We start from the raw sequence: 22,605 nt of genomic DNA, 5'->3' as shown, positions 1-22,605 counted from the left end.
GTCTCTAAGGCAGCACCCAGAGTAGTCAAAACTTTTTACTCAGAAAGCAACTACTGAGCCTGTTTGAGCAAAAAAGTCTTTTACGTCTGTCGGCCTACCTTAGTAGCCAATATCTTTAACAGAAAAAATGCGTGACTGTCCAAGTGGGACTCTTTCTTGAAAGTCAACTGCCCTTGTCCCCGTGAGGGACTTCAATTTGCCAGAAATCAACTGGAAGCATCACACAGCTGGCAAAACCCCAGCCAGAAGATTCCTAAAAAACCTGGATGACAACTTTATGGAACAGGCCCTAAGACAGCCAACTCAGAAAGATGCCCTTCTTGATTTGCTGCTTGTCAACAGAGATGATCTTGCAAGCGAAGTGGAGATTGGTGGCCGTCTTGGCCAAAGCAACCACCAAGTAATTGAGTTTAAAATTTCTGTTGACAGGAGGAAAATTGCCAGCAAAACCTCAACTCTGGACACGAGGAGAGCAGATTTCAGGCTGCTCAGGGAACTAACAAGTTGAGTCCACCAGGAAAATGTTTTTGTAGGTTTTTGCAGTTTTTAAACATCATCTCCTAAGGGCACAGGAGCAGGCAATCTTTTCTCGGAAATAAGGCAAAAATGGAAGGTGTATGCCCAGTGGAAGCAAGGTCAGGTGACATGGGAAGAATCCAGAGATTCTGCTTGCCGCTCTAGGGAGAAAATTCGTGCAGCCAAAGCTCAGCTGGAGTTGCAGCTGGCCAGAAATGTGGGAGACAATGAAAAGTTTTTTTTTCAAATACATTAATGTCAATAGGCAGTGTAGAAATATTATTGGCCTGTTACAGGATGTGGATGGTCACTTCCCAACAAGGGACAGAGACAAGGCAGAGGTGTTTAACGCTTTCTTCGCCTCTGTCTTCAACACAGATGATGGACCAAGGGGGTCTCAGTGCCCTGAGCTGGAGGACCATGACTGCAAGAATGATCAACTCACAGTCAACGCTGAAATTTTGTGGGATCTGCTCCTCCAGCTGGACCCCTACAAATCTATGGGGTCTGATGGGATTTGTCCAAGAATCCTCAAATTGCTAGCTGATGTCATCGCAAAACCTCTCTTGATATTTTTGAGTGGTTTTGGGAATCCAGACAGGTCCCAGCTGACTGGGAGCTGGCAAATGCTGTCCCAGTTTTCAAGAAGGGAAAGAAGGAGGACCCCAGAAACTACAGGTCTGTCAGTCTCACTTCAGTGCCTGGCAAGTCATGCAGAAGATTATTCTGGGAGGTACTGAAAAACACCTGGAGGACAATGCAGTCATTGGTCACAGCCAGTATGGTTTCATGAGGGGAAAGCCCTGCTTGTAAGACCTGATTTCCTTCTACTCCAGGGTAACCCACCTAGTTGATCTAGGAAAGACAATAGATATAATCTTACTGGACTTCAGTAAAGCTTCTGATACTGCCTCCCACAGTATCCTTCTGGACAAAATGTTATGTGATGGGTGAGCAACTGGCTTACAGGTTGAGCACAAAGACTTACAGTGAACAGGGTTACATCAGACTGGTGACCTGTCACTAGTGGGGTTCCACAGGGCTCCATCATCAGCTCAGTGCTCTTCAACATCTTCATAAATGACTTGGATGCAGGACTTGAAGGGATACTTAATAAGTTTGCTGACTACACCAAATTGGGAGGAGCTGTTGACTCCCTCAAAGGCAGGGAGGCCCTGCAGAGAGACCTTGATAAATTGGAGAGATGGGCAATCACCAACCCTATGAACTTTAACAAGGGAAAGTGCCAGATTCTGCACCTGGGATGGGCAACCCTAGTTGTGTGTATAGACCAGGGAACAAGAGGCTAGAGACCAGCACTGCAGAAAGGGACCTGGGGGGTCCTGGTCAATGGTAAGTTCAGTATGAGTCAGCAGTGCCCTGGCAGCCAGGAGGGCCAACCGTGTCCTAGGGGGCATCAGGCAAAGCATCACCAGCTGGTCGAGGGAGGGGATTGTCCGGCTCTGCTCTGCACTGGGGCGGCCTCACCTTGAATATTGTGTGCGGTTTTGGGTGCCAAAACATAAGAAGGATATTAAGCTCTTAGAGAGCATCCAAAGGAGAGCCAGAGGGATGCTGAAGAGTCTGAGGGGGAAGCCTTATGAGGAGTGTCTGATGTCATTTGGTTTGTTCTACCTGAAGAAAGGGAGATCGAGGAGAGACCTCACTGCAGTCTACAACATCCTCATGAGGGGAAGCTGAGGAGTAGGCAGTGATCTCTTCACTCTCACAACCAATGACAATGGCCCAAGGAAATGACATGAAGCAGAGTCAAAGGAGGTTTAAGTTTGGTATTAGGAAAAAGGTTTTCCACCCAGAGGATGGTTGAGCAATGGAACGGGCTCCCCAGAGAAGTGGTCACAACACCAAGCCTGACAGAGTTCAAGAAGCATTTGGACAATGCTCTCAGGTACATGGTGTGATTCTTGGGGTGTCCTGCGTAAGGCCAGGAGTTGGACTCAATGATCTAGATGGGTCCCTTCCAACTCAGTGTATTCTGTGATATGCGTGACTCATTATTTGTACCCTTGAAAATTCCATATGAGGATATAAGAAAGGTTTGATGCTCAAATATAAAGCACATAAACAACATGCATCTATCCAGAGTCCAGTTCATTCACACATGAGAAGATGATAAAAATCTAGTGAGTGACAGTCCTGGTCAAAGCTCTCCAAAGTAAACTGAATACACCCACCGATGAGAGCAAGTCTCTAAACAAGTCTGCCATATGAGATACACTCTATGATACCTCCTACACATATTTTATCCAAGACAGGAAAATATAAATACACCCTGAAGTCAAATACCCGAATTGACCCAGATACTCTCCTTTCTTTGAACATACTTAAAGAACATCAGTAATTCTGCATTGCATATCAATGTGTTTAAAAATGCTGTATAAACAGCCCTCAATAGATGATACACTCTTACACTTACAAGTATAGAATTTTCCAAAGTCTACGTATAAAAACGCTGAAGCCAAAGAGCCCAGTATGCACCCCTTCCTGGAATACATTGAAATGAACTATGCAACTTCTTCACAACCCTCAGCACAGCAACAGCTACATTAGTATTTTGCACAAATTACGGCATCACTGAAGTCTCCCACTGATGTGCTCTTCCAGTGCCATCTGCTGTACAGTGAATTTAGACAGCCTAACAAGCAACACCTCTAAAAATTTTTCTGGCAGGCATTTGCCACTATAAACAGACTGAACTATGCCAATGTACTCCCAAAGCCTTGTGGCTATGTACGCAGAAACACCTGAAACACACAGACTGAAAATGAGAGATTAATCAAATTCAGAAAGAGAATGAGATCTTAACACACAGAATAACAAGGCAGAATGAGATTCTGACTTATGAACTTTCATAAGAAAGTCTGCATCTTGGAATCTTTAATATTATGCAGGTCGACAAAATATAGGCCTCTGGATAAAAACTACCAAATTACTACCCAGCAAACTCCATGCTCCCTTTCTGCATAGAAAAATAACAAAAACTAAATTTGTACACCTCATTTTGAAGAAGAACAACATTTATTAATCACACACAAATGTGAAATTATTAATTAAGATAATTAAGGCTAAGACTTGACTTTACAGGCTGCTTCTCAGAAATGTGAAGAGCAGGCCATGCAATCGTATATTAATTATTATGGTGGCCAGCACTGATGTATGAAAAATTATGAAAGTTTTAAATATATATATATATATATATATATATATATAAATCAGTTTCTGCAAACCTAATTTGAATATTCCAACACTTCAGAGTAGTTTCAGTTTGATGTTACAAAACAGCTATGTGATTACAGTCTGCTGAAACTATCTGGAAACAGTGTTCACAAAAGTACATCAACAAAAAGCTTCACTATATTTATAGGGTTTTTTATTAATTTCTTATCTTTTTCACACTTTTAGGTTAGGCATACTCATTTCCTGAGATGAGTACTATAAACAGTGCTGCCAAAATGCACTACTGTAGAAATAAATCAGGATTAACTTTAAGGAGTTGTGACAGAAAACATCGTACTGGAAACATACAGCAAAATACAACTCATGGCTGAACAAAAAATTGTCCTTAAAATGTTTAATAAAAATACCATCACAAAAATTACTTGGAACTTTTAATCAATGCTATTTCAGATAACTTTCCTAAAATAAATGTTAATCTGCTTAGTTATTTCCATAAAGTGAAACAGTTGAGCATTGAATTTGATTTTTTTGAATCCAGAGATGCATCATTCCTGAAAAGTCTGGTTGTCTCTTACAAATATATAATCTTTATTCTTACCATATCATAAAACTTACATCATTTACAACTTCAATTTATTGTATTTTAATATAATTATTAAGAAAAAAACTAAAAATATCTTGAAAGCAAAACAGGTTTCTGCATTCCCGGGCATGACAAGGACCAGGTTCTCATTGCAATCACATAATGAAGCCTAGTCTAATTATCTGCAGAAGTATGAGGTGTCATTCTCCTGCTGCCCCCAAATTCCCACTGAAATATATTCATGCATTCTTTGGAAGAGCATGTCAAAACCAGCATCTTAAGTAATACAGATTTCAAGTGATATACTTTGGAAATTCATAAGTGTCTAAATTTTCTCCAAAGTTCATATAATTATTCATATGAATTACTAAGTTGTTCTCCACACCTGTTCCCATCAAATTTACTTCAATACTGAAGTCAGTATCACTAGAAGTTGCCTTCAAACTAGTATAGAAAATACCAAATCAAGATATTTCCTTCTACGTATTTTCAGTTTCAGTCTATATGAGTGCAGAAACTACACATAAAATACTCATCATGTAAAGAGAGATTCAATATCTATTTCAAACATCATCAGTTTCTGATGGAACATACACACTACATGGCAGCTTTTGGCTTTTTCACTACATGTGCCCTTATCATACTGAAGATGGTGAGGTTTTTCCCTTCCCTGAGCTTCAAGTAAATTCCTATGTTGTATTGCTTTTTAGTAAGAACAGTCTTTAAATGAAGCAATCTAAATTCCATTACATACTCATATACCTTGAAAACAAAAAAGGTAGATTGTTTTAGCAGAGGCTTGCTTACTAATGGATGAACACTGTCCTAATATGATTTCAAATTTTATAAAAGCCCTTCTGACTTGCACACCTGCTTTTCCAGTTAGTGAGAAGCTGAGATGTACACCTTGACATAAAATTGGAACAAGGAAAAAACAGATAAGAAGCTCATCTGACAGTACATTATACTTACATCAAGAGTACTTAAAGCCTCCTATTTTTAAGCTAACTAATCAATGACCTTAACACAGAGTAGATGTTATTCACCACAGATTTAAATTTTTACCATCTAAGATTTGAACAGTTGAGAAAAGTATGGTAAGCTTCTCCAGAGGCCAATATAATTTAACAGGTTTTACAGAGATTATGATTTAAAACAAACCAACCAACAGCATGTCAGTTAGTCATATAATTTCTCCTATTTTTTTTCCTCTTTTTACAAAGCTTAAAAAGAAAACAGTCCGTGGGCACTAATGTTCTAACACAGTATAGCGTAACCCTAACCACTGTTAGCAATCTTTAGCAGAGAATAAGCAAAGTACACCTTTGGAAATATGTAGGAAAGGGGGGTAAAATAATAAAAACTTGACACAAAGTTATTATTTTTCACCACCATTAGTGGAATTAAATGTATGCAAAACCAGGAACAGAGCCACTGAAAAAGTCTAAACACCCTGACTGCTTGTCTCTGGCCTGCTGTTGAAAAAGGATGCCCCTTAACATCTGGGTTTCCCTGATTTATTTTTTATTTTTTCATTTTTTTTCTTTGAACACTACTTAATCCATGGCTGCTTGCAGTAAGTCCTGCTCTTCTTTCCCATATTTGGTTGCAGGACAGAATATTTCTATCTGATTGGTAGTTTTCCTCCAGAGAGTAACTAAGAGTGTTAAATGGCATCTCTGTTATGGCTCATATGTGTATATACAGTCTTGTAACTACAATAATTTCATCACTACAATAGCTAAAACCAGTTACTAATAGTAACAGACCTCAGCCAAGGTTACATCTCCCCTATCCAAGGATGAGTGACTGGGATGCATGTCTGCTTCCAAGCTATCACAGACACCCTAGTCTGGGGTGTGTTAAACTGAAGTCAGCACCAGTTAGTACTGGCTCAAGAATACATACAGCATCACAATACCAGAGTTGCTGTTGGAGAAGGAAACTCCAGGGGAGCTGGGCGGATGACAGCCAGCAAGCACTTCAGCCATTCCTGCTAGATCTCTCTTACAAACTAAGAATCAACAACCAAACAGGTAAGCAAGTAGATTGTATTTTTAATACACTTACTAAAAGATGGGCAAAAGTACCACTTTTCATCACTTTCTTTTAAGCAGACATATGATAATAAAGTATACTACTAATAAATTTTTTCAAGCACGCTGAAAAAATACCAGGAAAAAGAAAGCCACAATTTGGCTCTAAGACCCCGATGAACTAACAGTGAGGAGGAAAGGAGCAAACAAAAATGTATGCCAAGCCACTGAAAAAGATAAAAGTGGAACATTTTTGATGAATCAGCTGAGAGAAGTCACTAAAGAAACCTGATGTGTGCATGTGTTTCATTGCAGGGAATCACATCCATTGAGTGCAAATAAACCTTCACTTACAGTGTTCACACAGCTGTGCAGAAGCAGACGAAGAATGAGAATAATGCTCAGTCAGTCTCTGTTTTCATTTTTTACTATTTTGCAAGACTGCAGCAGCCAGCCTTGTAGCAGGCTGTCTGTCAGCAAAAATTTAGTTCCATAAGCAAAAATTAGACTTCCTGGGAGGTGATGCATCCGAGAATTCCATTCTGAGTAAGGGTTCATCCCCCTTCTCCATCCTGACGGAAGCTGGATACACCAAAATGTTACTTCTCCATTGTCAGGTACAGCAGTACCCTCAGCATGATAACAGGGAGATTTTAAGCTTATCCAAGATATTTATGCAATCCTCTTAAATCATAACACAGTTATGTTAGGAGTCTGAAAAGTTGTAAAACTACAATGCACTACAAACTGTCATGCATTTAGCAATACGGACCAACATCACGTTCTATAAAAAGGAAAAAAATTTAAAACAATTTTGCTCTAAGATTTCTGTAAAGCTACTTGTAGAAACCAGTACACAGTTTGCAGTAATAAACTGCCTTTGGCAAGGAACAGATTCTGTGCCTACGTATTTGAGAACAAGAAAAGCATTTGAAATTAATATAGTGAAAATGAAAGAAAGAATGGAAAAGACACTCAGTAAAAACAAAAAAAATTGCATTTCTGTGCTTCTTTCTATAAAGACGTATGCACAAATGTCTAAATCCTGAACATGTGTTGAAAAGAACAAAACCCATCTAATTGTATGGATGCAGGTACTAAAACCCAATTCTGAATGCAGCTCTGTTTGTGAATGCCGATGCATTTCAAAGTATAAGTTTAAAAATGCTGTCCATTCATTCAAAGCATACACCAGAAAGACAGAAATAACAAAGCAGACCATTTCTGAAAGTGATTTTTGTGGTCAGCAATAATCTGACTTTTTAATATTAGTGACTAACTAATATAATTGTGAGAAAGAGTTTTCCAGTCCTTCCCAAAAAAGGAAAGAAAACACTCAGCAGACATGCAACAGCTAAATATTACCACTTCACATTGACTTATATTGATTTTGGTTTCACTTTCCAAGTTCAGGCTACTATTTCTACAGCAAGCAGAGAAACACTGTCCACTGCGTGCAATTTCAAAACATGAACAAAAACCAGCTGAAAAAGGACTGCTTCCACGAGATATTTTGATGAGGGAAAATAAAACAGGTACCATGAATGATATTTCCTACAATGCTATCAGAACAGATATTCAACGTCTCAGGCCAAACCTCTGTCACCGATCAACTCCACAGTACACAGGGCATGTACCAAACAGGCAGTACAGAAATACACCACTCAGTTAACACACGTACATGTTGCATTATATGTTCATTTCCTGCATCCAGGGGAAAAAACGCCAGAAAAAGAAGGAAAGACACAGTGAAGGGAAAGAGGAAAATACAGAAAAAGTAACAGAAAAAGAAGCCTTGTACCATATGGTACCATTGTGGGCATGATTATTCTGTGAGGTATTGAAAAACATCTGAAGGACGATGCAGTCATAAGTCAAGCACAGCTTCATGGGGTGAAAGTCCTGCTTGTATAACCTGATTTCCTTTTATGACAAGGTAACCCACCTAGCTGATCAAGGGATGCCAGCTGATGGGGGTTTTTTTTTGGATTTCAGCAAAGCTTTTGATACTGTCTCTCATAGTATCCTTCTGGACAAAATGTCCAGCTCACAGCTGGATAAACACATCATGTGGTAGGTGAGCAATTGGCTCATGGATTGAGCACAGAACATAAGAGTTAAATGGGATCAGTGACCTGTCACTAGGGGGGGTTCCATAGGGCTCCATCCTGGGCCCTGTGCTCTTCAACATCTTCATAAATGACTTGGACACAGGACTGGAAGGGATAGTCAGCAAGTTTGTAGATGACACAAAACTGGGAAGAGCTGTTGACTCTGAGGACTGGGCAGTCACCAACCCTATGAAGGGTTAACAGGGGAAAGTGCCAGATTCTGCACCTGGAATGGGCAACCCTGGATGTACGTACAGACTGGGAAACAAGATGCTGGAAAGCAGTGCCACAGAAAGGGACCTGGGGGTCCTGGTCAATGGCAAGTTGAACATGAGTCAGCAGTGCCCTGGCAGCCAGGAGGGCCAACCGTGTCCTAGGGGGCATCAGGTAAAGCATCGCCAGCTGGTTGAGGGAGGGGACTGTCCCGCTCTGCTCTGCACTGGAGCAGCCTTACCTTGAATATTGTGCAGTTTTGGGTGCCTCGACATAAGAAGGATATAAAGCTATTTGAAAGCATCCAATGGAGGGCTATGAAGACAGTGAAGGGCCTTGGGGGGAAGCCATATGAGGAGCAGATGATGTCACTTCATCTGTTCAGCCTGAAGAGGAAACTCAGAGGAGATCTCACTGCAGTCTACAACTGCCTCGTGAGGGGGAAAAGGAGGGGCAAGCACCAATCTCTTCTCTGTGGTGACCAGTGACAAGGACTCAAGGGAATGGCTTGAAGTTGTATTAGGGGAGGCTTAGGTTGGATATTAGAAAAAAGTTCTTCACACAGAGGGTGGTTGGACAATGGAACAGGCTCCTCAGGGAAGAGGTGACAGCACCAATCCTGACAGAGTTCAAGAAGCATTTGGAAAACTCTCTCAAGCACATGGTATGATTCTTGGGGTGTCCTGTACAGGGCCAGGAATTTGGAGTTTGATGACCTTGTGGGCCCCTTCCAAATCAGAATATTCTGTGATTCTGTGATTCATATTTCTGCTGAAAATTATAGTTTTACACAGCATCACCACGTCACTATCCTACTAATTTTTAAATACTGCCAGTCTCCCTGAATTACGAGTTGTTAATTTGTTATAGTCATCATGTTTGCTTCTGCCTGTCCCAGTTACCCGACATGAAAATGAAGACAGGGGAAGTAGCTTTTGCACACTATAGCACCAAGCAAGCATGACTGATACTTATGCTTTCCTTAAGGTGCAACATGGGATACTCTCTTCTTGAGCAAAAATGAAAAAACAATGTATCAGGAGAGCTATAAAGTCACATTCGCAGGGGAAAAAAACCCAACAAAACCTGAGTTTTATTTTAAACACCTCACTAGCCAACTATCTAACCAACAGTGGCTTCATAGCCCATGTTTGTAAAACAGGTATCTTGACCAGCAAGTGGTATAAACTGATCACCTTCCCACTTACATTTATGCTTATCTGACAGATGAGCAAAACCATATGTAATTGCCCTTTATTCCCATAAATAACATTCACCTGGCATGAAAGACATAAAAAACAGAATGGAAAAAAAATTGCAAAAATTATCTCAGGGTAATACGATTATTTTCAAAATATCCAAACAGGAAAAAAAACCCACCCTTGTAAAGATACCCCAAAAACCTAGTAATTAAATTCTTCAAACAATAATCCTAATTTAGTTATCTAAAATATTCCACTAGAAATGAAAGAAATATTGTTAAAATCTAAAAGACAAATATATTCGACAGATATTTGCCTAACAAGTACACAAGCTGAAATGAAAGCAGCTGAAACAAGTTTTCGAAATAGAGACTGGCTTGAAAATTCACTCTGTAGAAAAAGAGGATTCCATTTTTCTGCCATATCAAGCACAATCATGTACTACAACTGGAGAACCTCTGACTGAAGGAAGATGCATTTTCCTATTTTTCAGCTTTCCTAGAAGGCCTGAACAAATAGCAGTACACTGCAGTCTTACACTTCCTTGTACCTATCATTCTGCCTTGGATCTCAAGACTGACTCTGGCTGCACCTGTGGCTTCAAAGTAGCCTCCTCTGGCATAGTTTCTGACTGAGGCTGAATGACCCTTTAAACTTGTATGACCAGGTAGGATCTCTGATGTTTTTGCAGCTATCACCCCACCACTTTCACCATGTCATTTTCAATAAGAATAAAAGCTCTCTTTCATTAGAAGATAACACTCTATCCTCTTAATTTAAGCTACGATGCAGCAATCCTTTATAATGCAGTTAACCCTCTACACAAATGGAAGGATTAAATGAACCTATTTATGGTCTGAAGGTCAAGAGCACAGTGTCTTGATTAAAGTAAAAGAAAAGTGGAAAGCTATCTCCCACAACATCTGTACAGAGTTCACCCATGGCAAGAAATCTCCAAGCATGCTGAGGAGGAAGAAGCAGTTAATAAAGGGCAGTCCTCAGAATCACAGAGAAGAAGGGACTGACCTCTGTTTTGGGACTTTCTTCACTAAATTATCAAAGAGAAATACAATGTATTTGCTACACGGATGCCACAAAGATCCCTCCATTCTCCTCCAGACCATACAAAAAGGTTTAATGTCAATACTTCATAATACTTGCCTTGTATCAAGCCCTTTGGTTGCCATACAACTCAAAGATTTAATGTTTCAGACCTGCAGACTTCTACCTCTATGGCTTTGCTTTTTTGTGTACATGAAATCAGTTCATACCTTTAATTTCTAACAGTAGAAAGTTCTGACTGAATACAAACACCAACAAGCAATATTATTCAGGTGTGTACTGTAAAAGAAAAGTAACTTTGTGAAATTCTCATAGATTTCATTCATTCATTTCATTCATTTTTTTTACTAAAGACAGTAATATTTTTCCAAAGTGGCACACATAATATACATATAATGTGAAAGTATATGCATCCATTCTGTATAATTCATTGAACACAGAAATAGACATTGAGTGAAATATGGAAGTTCTGGGATAAAAAGACATTGGCTACATTTAAATAATAATTACATTTAGTCAATCAAGGTCATTCTAATCCCTGAAATAACAACAACTAGTCATCTCATACAAAGTACAGGCTACTAGTCAAGAAATCAAGTTCCCTAGTCACTTCTCAAAAGTTCAGAGTTAAACTCACATCCAGAGGCTATTGTTTGTTTCAGCGTTACTTCCTATAGAAAGAAAGCTCAACCATGCAAGGTTCTGTCTGTATGCCCTGCAGCCTCTTTACGTTTTATCAAATAAGATGATAGGTAGCGTCTCAACTACGGGAGCAGAAATGGCAAAAATTCTTATACATAAAAAAAAAAAATCCAAGGACATTTCTAAATTCAGGAAAAGCTTTCTCTGGAACTCAAAAGTATTTCGAAAACAAAGGAAGAAAGTGGCATGAAACAACAACTCAGAGAGAGACTTTTTACAAAACTGTTTCACTGTAACATACAAATGTTTACCTCTAATCTTCAAGATACCACACGTCATTAGAAGCAAAAGTGGTTTGTCACTGACTTTTTCTTACTTTCTGCTTCACAGTTAAGAGAGAAAGGCTTACAAGATATTTCTTATATCACTACAGTAAGAAACCACTAGCAAAAAATATAAAACCTAAAAAACATTTTCTATGTATCATGTTAATTAAAAATTAGAGAGTCTTTATTCCTGAAGTGATCAGCAAATTCTACTGACAATTTTACTTCCTGGAAAATTTAAAACATTATCACTAAAATAATCAGACAACTTCTCTCAGTAAGTAAAATCTCTTGTGTTTCCCTTCTTGAACATACTGAGAAAAATAATTTTATAACCTTTATCTGAACCATTTATATAGGAAACACAGTAGAGAATTTCATTAGGGTTCAAAGCCTAAGAACACAGAAGTTGAGAAAAGCCAGAAGAGTTGCCTGAGCAATTCTCTTTCTTGTCTCACATATGGAACAAAAATGTTTACATTAATTCTACTCTCCAATATCTTTTAAAATGTATGGTCCTACCACTTACTTACAGTATACCAATCAAACTCGAAATTCCAGACAGAATTATTGGCTTAATTAAGGAAATTTTTGCTGCCTCTATGTCCGACACCTAAATATTAGTGCACAGGTACTCAATGCTCTATTCAAAACTCAATGAGTCAGAACACAGAGAACTTAATTTCCATTTTTTTAGATGCATTAATAAGCGGAATAATATGCACCATCAGGTGAAATTAAGGTCATTTAATTCTGAAACCTAAATTCTGAATTTTCATAAAGTGGAGTGATGGGCGCAGGGGGGTGACCTGTTGTGGTTTTGGGTAAATACCTATCTACTTAAATCTGGAATCTCCCCCATCTCTCTATGATGGCAACAGAACAAGCATAACTCCAGTAGCTGACTGCAGCAGCAAACTGCCACATGCTGCGAGAGTTAAAGCTTGAGGTCCCTTTCAGGGGTTTGCTGACAATGGAGAAGTAAGTCAAACACAAGACCTCGGGTTTCATCATTCTGTTGAGACATACCCAACCTTTCAGTATACCTCCTTATCACTGTCCTCTATTTAGTCATGATTCAGCTTCCTGAATTTCTTTAAAACTTCACAATTCAGCAGATATTTTAAGAAGTCCTTTCAGCCCAAATGTTTCATTTATCAAAGCAATAAGTCAATGAATAATCCATGTTACAGTACAAAGATGCATCAGGTAGCAGGATGAGGAGCAGAAGACCCACAGTGGTATATATCTAAAGTTAAAAATATGCAGAAAAAAATAAAAGCAAAACACCAAAGTTATGGAGGAAGGTAAAAAAACTAATCCCCTTCTCCCCACTTAAAGAAACCCTCCAAAACAAACAAAAACCACATCAACAAACACCCTTCACGGTTAGTTCTAAACCAATAATTAAAGTTGGATCTGCAAAGAAAGTAAATTCAGACTAACAAATAGGCCAAGGCCCAGACTTTAAGCTCTGTATGACACAAACTCTGAGTTGGCTAAACTGGTGTCTCTAGAAAGGCACAAAGCATTCTCACAACCCCTATCACATTTTGCTTGCAACAGAACAGATCTGAGGTTGATGGCCTGCTTTCCAAAAATACAGTTGAAAGCAAAGTACATTCTGACAAACTGCAAAGGTCAGAATTACAATTATCTTACCTACAACAGAAATAAAAGATCTAACTTTTGTCCAAGTTAAGATTATTTTTTTAGTACCTAAGCATAAGCAATCCCTCTAAAAAGCAACAGGAGCTGCAAGTACTTTGGGTATACTAGAACAGTCAAGTCCCTTAAAACTCACAGACATGAGGACCTTAAACTGTTTTCCATCAAAAGCCTTCTCCCTTCACATACCAGGAGCAGCTTAATCCAGGAAGTACCAGAATTTCAGAGGGACTTTTTTTTTTAATTAAGAGCTTCTCAGTAGCCCTTAGCCTTATTTTTTGCATGTAAAATAAGAAGTACTTAGTGTTAAAAGAACAGTACCGGTGGCTACCTCGTGGTTAACACCTTCACCTGCCTCCTCAGGCATGTTCTAAAACTGTCCATCATCATCTCACAGAGCGATGACACACAAAATTCAGTGGCAACCGCTTCTTTTTATGGACATCATGAGAAGTGGAAGAATGATCATAGCATCCCTCTAGATATAAGGAGCTTGCATCAATGGAAATCAAGCTACAAATTATTTGGACAGTGGTCCTAGACACTGTGAAAGGGAGATTCTCACTTATTCTTAAGACACACTACTGTGCAGCAACAGTTTCAGATGCAGGATGAATTGCACAAGAAAGTCAGACTCAGGTTTTCCCTTGACAAGGCAGTTGCTTCCTCCATTGGGATGAGAAAAACATACCATCTCTACCTAGCCCATCCTTTTTCAGCTCTGTTTATCTTCTATTGAACAGCTCTAAAAGAAAGACTAGAAAACTTTTCGCACTACAGAGCAGCCAAAAGGCTGGTGTTCAAGGTAGTCCTCATACAGAAAGGATAGGAGCGGAAAATTACCTTGGCTATCTCACATTCTGAATGAGGGCTCTACCTAACAAGCTGTTACATCCTATATTTTACATCACTGGGATTTGCAGCCTGTACTGCTTGCAGTTTGTGAAACCTGTACATGCAAATGACAAGGGAATTTTTAACTACATACTTTTACATTTAATTTTGTATATCATTGCAGATACATTTTGTCCATCACATTGATAGGCCCAATGTCCACCTATTACATAGTTCCAAATAAATAACAGTGACAACCATTATTTCACTCATGCACACTTGGGAATCCATTTTAAAGGCAAAAGAGCATTTAATACAACAAGTGTAAGGAACCTACCCTTACATAGTTGTATCTCATTTCTATTCTGGAACATCTATGCTATTTAACAAGATACAATTCAACTGAGATTGTCAAACAGTATCAGCTATAGAAGATCAGTCTTTCAGGATCAGGAAAAGAGATCCAGTCAGTGAAACAGAAGTAAGGTTTATTTTGCAGACATGCCAGTACAACACCACAAACCAGAAGGCAGGAGGTGGAGAGATGGGAAATGAACTTCCTTCTCCTTGTTTAAAGATTGGGTGATCTTAAGTCAGGTGGGTGGCCAAGGGGAAACCTTCTTCCTCATTGAGTACCTCTGTAATTAAACAGTCTCCCCTGGAACACGCTCCAGCAGCAGAACCTAGATCAGTCAAGCATAAGTCCCACCTTCCATGTGTCCATTGACCCTCACATGTTCAGCCTGGCTGCCCCTCCAAGGTCTTAGGACCCACTGCAAAGAGTAATTCAACTTCTGCGTTTTGGAAAGTGAGAATGTAAAATACAGCTTATTTAAAATATTGCCCTTCCCATTTTCACTGGTATGAGGCCTAATAGGAACAGAGTAAATTAATTAGTTTCTTTATGATTTAGAGTCTATCCATATATGGGAAAGAGGAGACGGCTGTGCTCAAAGTATTGTCAAATACACAGGGTAAACACACCTATAGAGAGAATATTATCTCCTAATCTCACAAAATTACCTTAACATTTTGTTTCCCCTAAAACATACAGATTTCTAAATTCACAGTTCTTTTAAGTCCAAGGAGTGCTTTTAAGAAGGCACATAAAATAACTCTGCACAACTCAGACACTGACCAGAGTGGGAACAGAATTTTGACTGCATAGGCAAAGTTGCTTAGCCATCTTTTTCATGAAGTCTTGACTTGTCAGAATAAAACCTTTTTACAGGACTATACCAGTTCTGACAAAGCTAACTCTACATGCAAATTTTCTCATTTTGGGTCAAAATGAGAGAGACACTTAATTATTCATGATTAAGATCGGGAAGTTCTTTTTTTCCTCCTACACCTACGCTCTAATCACCTGCAGACAGAAACGGCTCACTACCCCAACCAGCAAATCTGATGGAGAATATTTTAATTAAAGTTTTTAGACAGACACTGTTTTGTCCTGATGCACACGGGAAGATGTTTGGGTCCAAGGTTCTTTTGTGGTGGTCGGTTTTTTAAAATAATGTTCCACAGAAGTAGAAAATCATTTTCCACTTAGCCCTAAAAAATCTGATTTTGCTAATATTCAGTTCAACACAGATTAATTAATTGTAAGCAGACATTTAACTCAATAGGACTGCTCATTGTAGGTTATGTTCAGCTTGCACATAAAAAAATTGGGCCTTACACTGAGCAACTTCACATTGGCGTATAAATTCTCATATGCAGGATCAAAGATAAAATTTTCATTGTCTCTATGAAGTAATGTGCTCCATGAAATTTACACAAACTCAGAGCCCTTAAGATAGCTATCTCCAAAGCAAGGTCAGATTTCTGCAGAGCCAGGAGTATAAAAGCCCTGCTGCAAAAGCTAGCTAAGCTTCAAAGTTCAAGCATGAAAAAAAGAGTCATGTACAAGCACACCGAATTTTTTTTTCCTACTGTTCGCTCTGACATAAATTGAAACACAAACTATAAATAAAATGAAAAAAAAGTATTAGCCCAATTCAAAAAAAAGGGAATAGAGAGAATAGATGCATACTTTTCAATGCTAATACACTGAAATTCTGTTCCTTTTTTTCTTTGTCAAACAGCATTTAAACCGCTGCAGATTCCAAAAGCACTAATTTTTGTAATACGCAGGACATCTGAGTCAGTACTGATGTAACAACTTCCCTTCACTGTCTTCTGATCATCGCTGGATTAGACTGCAATTAAGACTGGTGCCATTGGTCACTATAGATTCGCTTTGATCTCTTCAGTAAGGGACTGCAGAGTATTTACACTTATATGTAACTATTTTCCCAAGTAACTATATTTTTTGCACAAAATCATGCCAAAAGCCTATGGCTAATACTTTACTACTTCCCAGCATTACTTACTACTAACCAGCAGCTCTCTTCCTTTCAAAAGCCAAAAAGAGAAGAAAAGCCAGTGTTTCAGAGTGCGCTGCATCAGAACTGGTTTTGCCTCTGCTTTCTACTGAAGAGAGAACAGGGAGGGAAAGGAAAATAAAAAGCCACCAGGCACTTACCCTACATAGACCCAGACTTAAGCTCTCACACATAACTTGTGACTCCTACCTCTAAATACACAAACCGACTACTCTGGAGTCAGTCTCAGGCTGACCAAAATTCCAGCTTGGAAATCTTCCCCAGCACAGGTTTCACCCAAACCGGTATTCCTGCACAAACAGCCTCTGTTCAGTGAATACAGAGAGAATTCCTCACTCGCTCAGTTCCCACCGGCTCCTGAAAGAACATCAATCTGAAAAGCTGCCTACCCTGTTTTTGGAGTACAGCTTCCATATATCTCATCCTCGAAGGCACATCTTTTGTAATCAAAAACCTTTACCCTGATGTCATTCATTTCTGTTTCTCTATTTTATCAAAACTCTTAATCTGATACCTGATTACCAACCCAAAGGGATTCCAAGGGTATTAAAACCCATTACTGATGTCAAAAACATAGTCAACATTACAGTTTGTAATTGCCCAGTCCTGTAGCACTTATTGAGGCAAAGCCAGGGGAGACAGGATTCCCTAAATCAGAAGGAACAAAGAGAGAAAGCAAGCTTGACCACTGTATTGGAGACATCTTGGGACCAAACATGCTTCAGAAACATTTGGAATAGTCTACTATTATGTTCTCAACATATTTGAGGAATGCAGACTGCTTTGGAAAAGGAAAAACAATCACCTACTCAAGACTCCTACAAAACTACTGTTTTAGCACATTTACCAGAGAACGTCAAGACTAATTAAGAATAAAACTACTGAAGAAAAACAAGAGATCACACACTGTAAAACTAAGCCTGACTGGAACCTCATTTCCAACAATTTTGTCATCCAGAGTAGAACTCAATGTACTGTTTTAAGCAATACAAAATATCCTTGAGGAAAAATACCGAAGTTATTAAGTCTGCAATCTCAAATGCTAAAATTAATCAATCAATTTATCTGCCAGATGCATTCACCACATTAACTCAAGACCATGAAAACCTTATACAACTCCACTTACAGTTCAGTATCATATATGATACAAAGACAGTTTCTGATTATACGCTGCACTGAGAAACAACGAAAAATACTACATATCTGTATGATTTACTTAACAATACGCACAGGTTCGTTTTTATTGTTTAAATTTTTAACTACCAAACACTTAATGAACTCTGAAAAAAATCACTAACATCCATTATTTATACTTTCACCGCCAGAGAAAATGGTTCTCATGCAAAACGATTTTACAGCAGTTTACAGTATGATTATTTGGTGTTGATAACAAAAACTCACACACTTTACAAACCTGAGAATTTTTTAAACTGCCAACCTACTGCACTTGGCAGATTACAAAAAGAGTGTTTTACAAAAGACAGAGCATGAGAGGCTTTCTATGTGCCCTATATATACGCAAAAAGAAGCAATGTTAGGGGAGCAGCACCTGGACAGAAATGCCAATATACAGCATCCTTAGTAAGATGCAAATATACAGCATCCTACAAGCAAGAAGACTTTTTTTTCAAATTCCTTCAATAGCGTATAAAGTCAGAGGTAGAACAAGTCAGCCAATGTCTCCACATCCATGCTAAACAAATAAAGACTTACTTTAACTTGCACAGTTTTTTTGGTGATGTAGCAACCAAGGAAGAATTTTTTAGGTAACGTGGCTTACATCCTTGTCATAAATGAAGCCAACTGAGTTCCTCAGAGCCCAAAGTGTTATGTGAACAGTTAAGGACACAGAAAAGGACCAATAATTTCTGAAGTATTTTATCTTAATATTTTCCAGAAGAAAATTTCATGAGAGATAAGAGTTTATTAATCTTTTAAAAAATAAAAATATGTAAAGATAGGTTCTTAAATCCACATTACAGACTAATGAATAGCAGTCAGATTTGCAGAGCCATATACTCAAAGCTTTCTGAAATTGTCTGGAGTTGCAGATGCTTCTTGTTTGCATGCCTGTACATGACAAAAGTAGGAGTCAGAAGACCATGAAAACTGGCAAAAGAAAATATTAGGAGCAACTTTTATTTTAGTGTGCTTAAGGAAGTGGAGAACTAAATTTCTAATGCTTTGATCTGAAAGTTTTAATTCTCACAAAAAGTAGACTAAGCCCGATTCTGCTCCATGTGGTCTTTTTGAATTCAATCTGTGGAGACTCTAGCAAAGTTTGTGTACTCTTCTTCATATATTTGACATATCAGTCAGCACTTTACATACAGTCATGTTTCCATTTTCATCCAGGGCAATAATTCAAGGCCAGCTTGTTTTGGTTTTGGTTTTAATCACCAGGAGAGGCTGAAGTAGGTGTCGGGTTTTTGTTTCAATAGCTTAAGATCATCCAGTTACTGTGGGGGAAAAACCTACTGCAACAAAAACCCCAAAGCAGTGAGTTTTTAAATGTTTACTTCAAAAGTAATGTAACTATTTTTAACACAGAAATTTATTGAACTTGCATAGTACAGTGTTTTAATTCAGAAATCAATTATTTCCAGAGGAAAAAGCAAAAATAATAATAAAAGAAGGAACTTATTGTGTATCATGAATGTTTATATACTGCTCTATCAAAAACATATTTGAGTGGTATGAAGCTGCTTTTTAAACCTGGACAATAAATATCCCATTAAAAGTACAATCTTCTTTTCTAAAAAAACATACTGCTGTATGTATTGTCATCTGAAATGGTCAACAAAAAATTTCAAGAATTATTTTCTTACAAGGATACTTCCCTGCCTGCTACTACAAATTGACTGGGAGACACCGGGACCAAGGTTGTAAGAACTTGGGGCCTTTGCATCAAGTATAACTATTGTCTTCTGAAGATTGGTATTTATTTCCAGAAAATTAAGTGTACACTAAAATGGAATGAAATCAGATTTTGGAATAAATGTAAGGATAAGGAACATTACAGATATAATTATTTCTCTTCTGAAAAATAAAAAACATAAAAAAAGAGGAAACTGAGTTTCATATTTCTTTTCAGTTTACTACTTTACAGTACAAAATACACAGTTAAGTCGCATAACAAATCTCCATTCTGTTTTTCAGTCCAAATCCTATCCAACTCATATTCAATATATTTTAGCATTTGCCTTCCTAAATTATATTAAATTCACTTTTATACTACTTGTGTCTTATTTTCCTCCTTGGAGCATCACAACTGCTCAATCTATCCCCTCTAAATTATTGCTAACACACATTAAAGCCCTGTCAACAAAACACTGAGAGACACACCAGCAGAAAACAGTCTCCTTTCTATCTACTTTATGTTATCACATTGTGCTACCCAAACACTACCAAAATAGTGCACTGTAGTCCCAGGAGGGCAGTAAAGTGACAGCAAATACGGTACTTGAGTAAGTGATTACCCTGGACTGTGGCCTCAGTTTTGCCAACAATAGCATAGCAAATATGTAGTGAACTCAGGGCAAGGCTACCAAATGAAGCCTTTCAAACATTTATGTTCAAATTTCTCTATGACTATAGAAAATTTCGTAAGAAAGAGAAGAAATAATTAACTTGCTTCATAAGAAAAACTTTTAGTTAAGAGTTCACTGTCTCACTCCACCACTTCACTGTACCAAGGAGAGTTATGAGTTAGCTACTTGCAGAACAATGCAGACTAGTTACCATTTCTTCAAACCATCCCTCTCCAAGACTAACTGAAGGTTACCAACCAACTGCACAAGCTAGGATCAAAGAAGTTAAGACACATATTTTATAGATATCAGTGTGTCAAGTTCTCATGAAGTTCAGAATTACCTATCACGTCTCCTGAATCCATGCAAACACTTTGATGCTGCATACACACAATGTCATGAAGTGATGCTCACAAAACCTCTGGAAACAACACAGTGCTTCTCCCTTTCTACTCCATAGCCTTGCAGCTTAGCAAATGCAGGTATCTCCATATAACACTATACTGTTATTATTCATACTTTTAAATATTAAGGCTTAATTTCATTAAATTTTACTTTTAAAAAAATCTACTTAAATCTCAAAACTCAGGATATGGGGGATACATGCCTGATATAGCATACAACAGATGAACCCGTTTTAAGTAAAACCTCAGTTCCAAACACAGTGCAATGCCACAAACCCAAGGAATATCAACTAGGAAGTGAAGACTCCATTCAAGTACTGTTTAACACTTCATAAAAACAAGCATTTTGAAAAAGCTGAAATTTGCCTTTCGTAAGTTACACATAAAACTGTGAGTTGTGACTACCACCTTACTGCAGAAAACTCCAAAAATACCTACACATTCTCCAGTGGTTTAAAGTCTTCCAGACAAGCTAAGTGACATTAAGTAATTTATTTCATAACTACACCAAGGCTTCCATATTTTCTACAATCCAAAGATGTAGTTGTTAACATAAAACAAAACTAGTGCTATTTTTTCACCCAGAGCAGAAACGCCTTATTCCTCAAGCACTTGTGCAGACATCAGCTCTCTAAGACAGGAGGCCTGCAGCACGCATTTTTTAACTACAGGTGTATTAAGAGGCTGGACATGGTGGAAACGTTCCCGGCAGGTAGAAAAGAGGGGCTGGGACCTAACACTAAAAGGGCACAAGAATTTATTAAGTGGAAGAGAAACTTTCCCTGACTGAAGTATATCCTGTGACCAACCTCTTTAACTCAGTAAGCTACTCCACAAAAAAATCATGCTCCAAACTAAGATGATTTCGAAAGCATAGGAAAATAAAAGAAAGACAGAACATAGCCAAAATACCTCACATCACAGAAGCATCATCCTCTGCACCTCTCAAAAACATCGTTGTTTTGTAAAAGCTTTTTTCTTAAGCAAACGGGTTGGCACGGGCCAGGACCAGTTGTTTACTGAAAAAAGTGTCATCATTAGGGAAAGAGAGTGTAAAAAGCAGCTTGAAGAATAACGAAAGCGAGTAAAGTTTTGGGATTTGGTGCTGCTTTTTGTTTAAGCCAAGTTTTTAAGTGCTGCCTGTCACAGAAAGGCGCCTTTCTCTCGCTCGCCCCTCCAGGAGCCCTTGGCGCACCCTCACCTCGCAACAACCCTACACCCGGGGCTGCTCCGGCGCCGCACCAGACTCAGCGCCGGCAGCCCAAATCGACACCTCCATACACCCGCCCCGCCGGAGACAGAGAGCCCCCCCAAAGCCTCAGACGGAAGGCGGGTTCCAAGGCGGGCTAAGGGGAAAACAGCCCAATTCCGCCGTCCTCGATAATGGCACCGGCAGGCGCGGGGTGCGTTCGGGCAGCAGCCCAGGGGAGGCGCGGGGGAGCCCGGCGGGCCCCGCCAGGACTGGTGCGGTGAGAACCAGGCCGGGCCCCGTCCTGTCCGGGCGGGAGCCGGGCAGCACCTCGCTGGCCCGGGCCCGGAGCCGCTTCCCGCCCGCCCTGCAGGCCGCGCCGCGGCCCCAGTACCTCCGTGGGGCCTGGCACCGCCGCGGGCTCGGGGAGCTGAGCAAACAAAGGGAGAGGAGGCCGGGGCCGCGGCTCGGGAGGAGGGCGGCGGGCAAGCCGCGAACCGCGCCAGCCCCATCCTCCAGCTCCCCCTGCGCCGCACCAGCCCCCCGCGGCCACCGGGGCAGGGCGGGGGAGCCGGGGCCCGTTGCCCCGGGGACGCTCACCCAGCGGAGGCCGCGCTGTCCCGCTCCCGGCGCGGGCCTCTCCTCGGGCACCTCGGCCCGGCCTGCGCCGGCACCCGGGCTCGGCGGCGAGCAGCCTCCGGGGG

At 39.6% G+C, this 22,605-nt stretch overlaps 1 protein-coding gene across 8 annotated transcripts in view; it reads right to left on the bottom strand.

Annotated features, from left to right (window-relative positions):
* Positions 1–22,605, bottom strand: part of SOCS6 (suppressor of cytokine signaling 6) — a 32,038-nt gene that overhangs the window by 8,824 nt on the left and 609 nt on the right. Inside the window, exons 1-2 of one of the 8 annotated variants that reach the window (XM_027678053.1) lie at positions 6,067–6,261; positions 1,333–1,371 (exon numbers count right to left, since the gene is read on the bottom strand). The exons of 3 other annotated variants lie outside the window; for them this stretch is intronic. The gene's annotated coding sequence lies outside the window, so the exon portion shown is untranslated. Of the gene's footprint in view, positions 1–1,332; positions 1,372–6,066; positions 6,262–11,130; positions 11,188–21,624; positions 21,721–22,501; positions 22,571–22,605 lie in introns of those variants that run through there. 4 more of the 8 variants (XM_027678086.1, XM_027678076.1, XM_027678065.1 and 1 more) reach the window with 4 other exon arrangements.

Source organism: Neopelma chrysocephalum, unplaced genomic scaffold, assembly GCF_003984885.1.
Source record: "Neopelma chrysocephalum unplaced genomic scaffold, ASM398488v2 Primary Assembly neopelma1_22b, whole genome shotgun sequence".
NCBI lineage: Eukaryota > Metazoa > Chordata > Aves > Passeriformes > Pipridae > Neopelma > Neopelma chrysocephalum.
The sequence above is the reverse complement of the archived record's forward strand: the minus strand, read 5'-3'. Positions and strand labels throughout refer to the sequence as shown.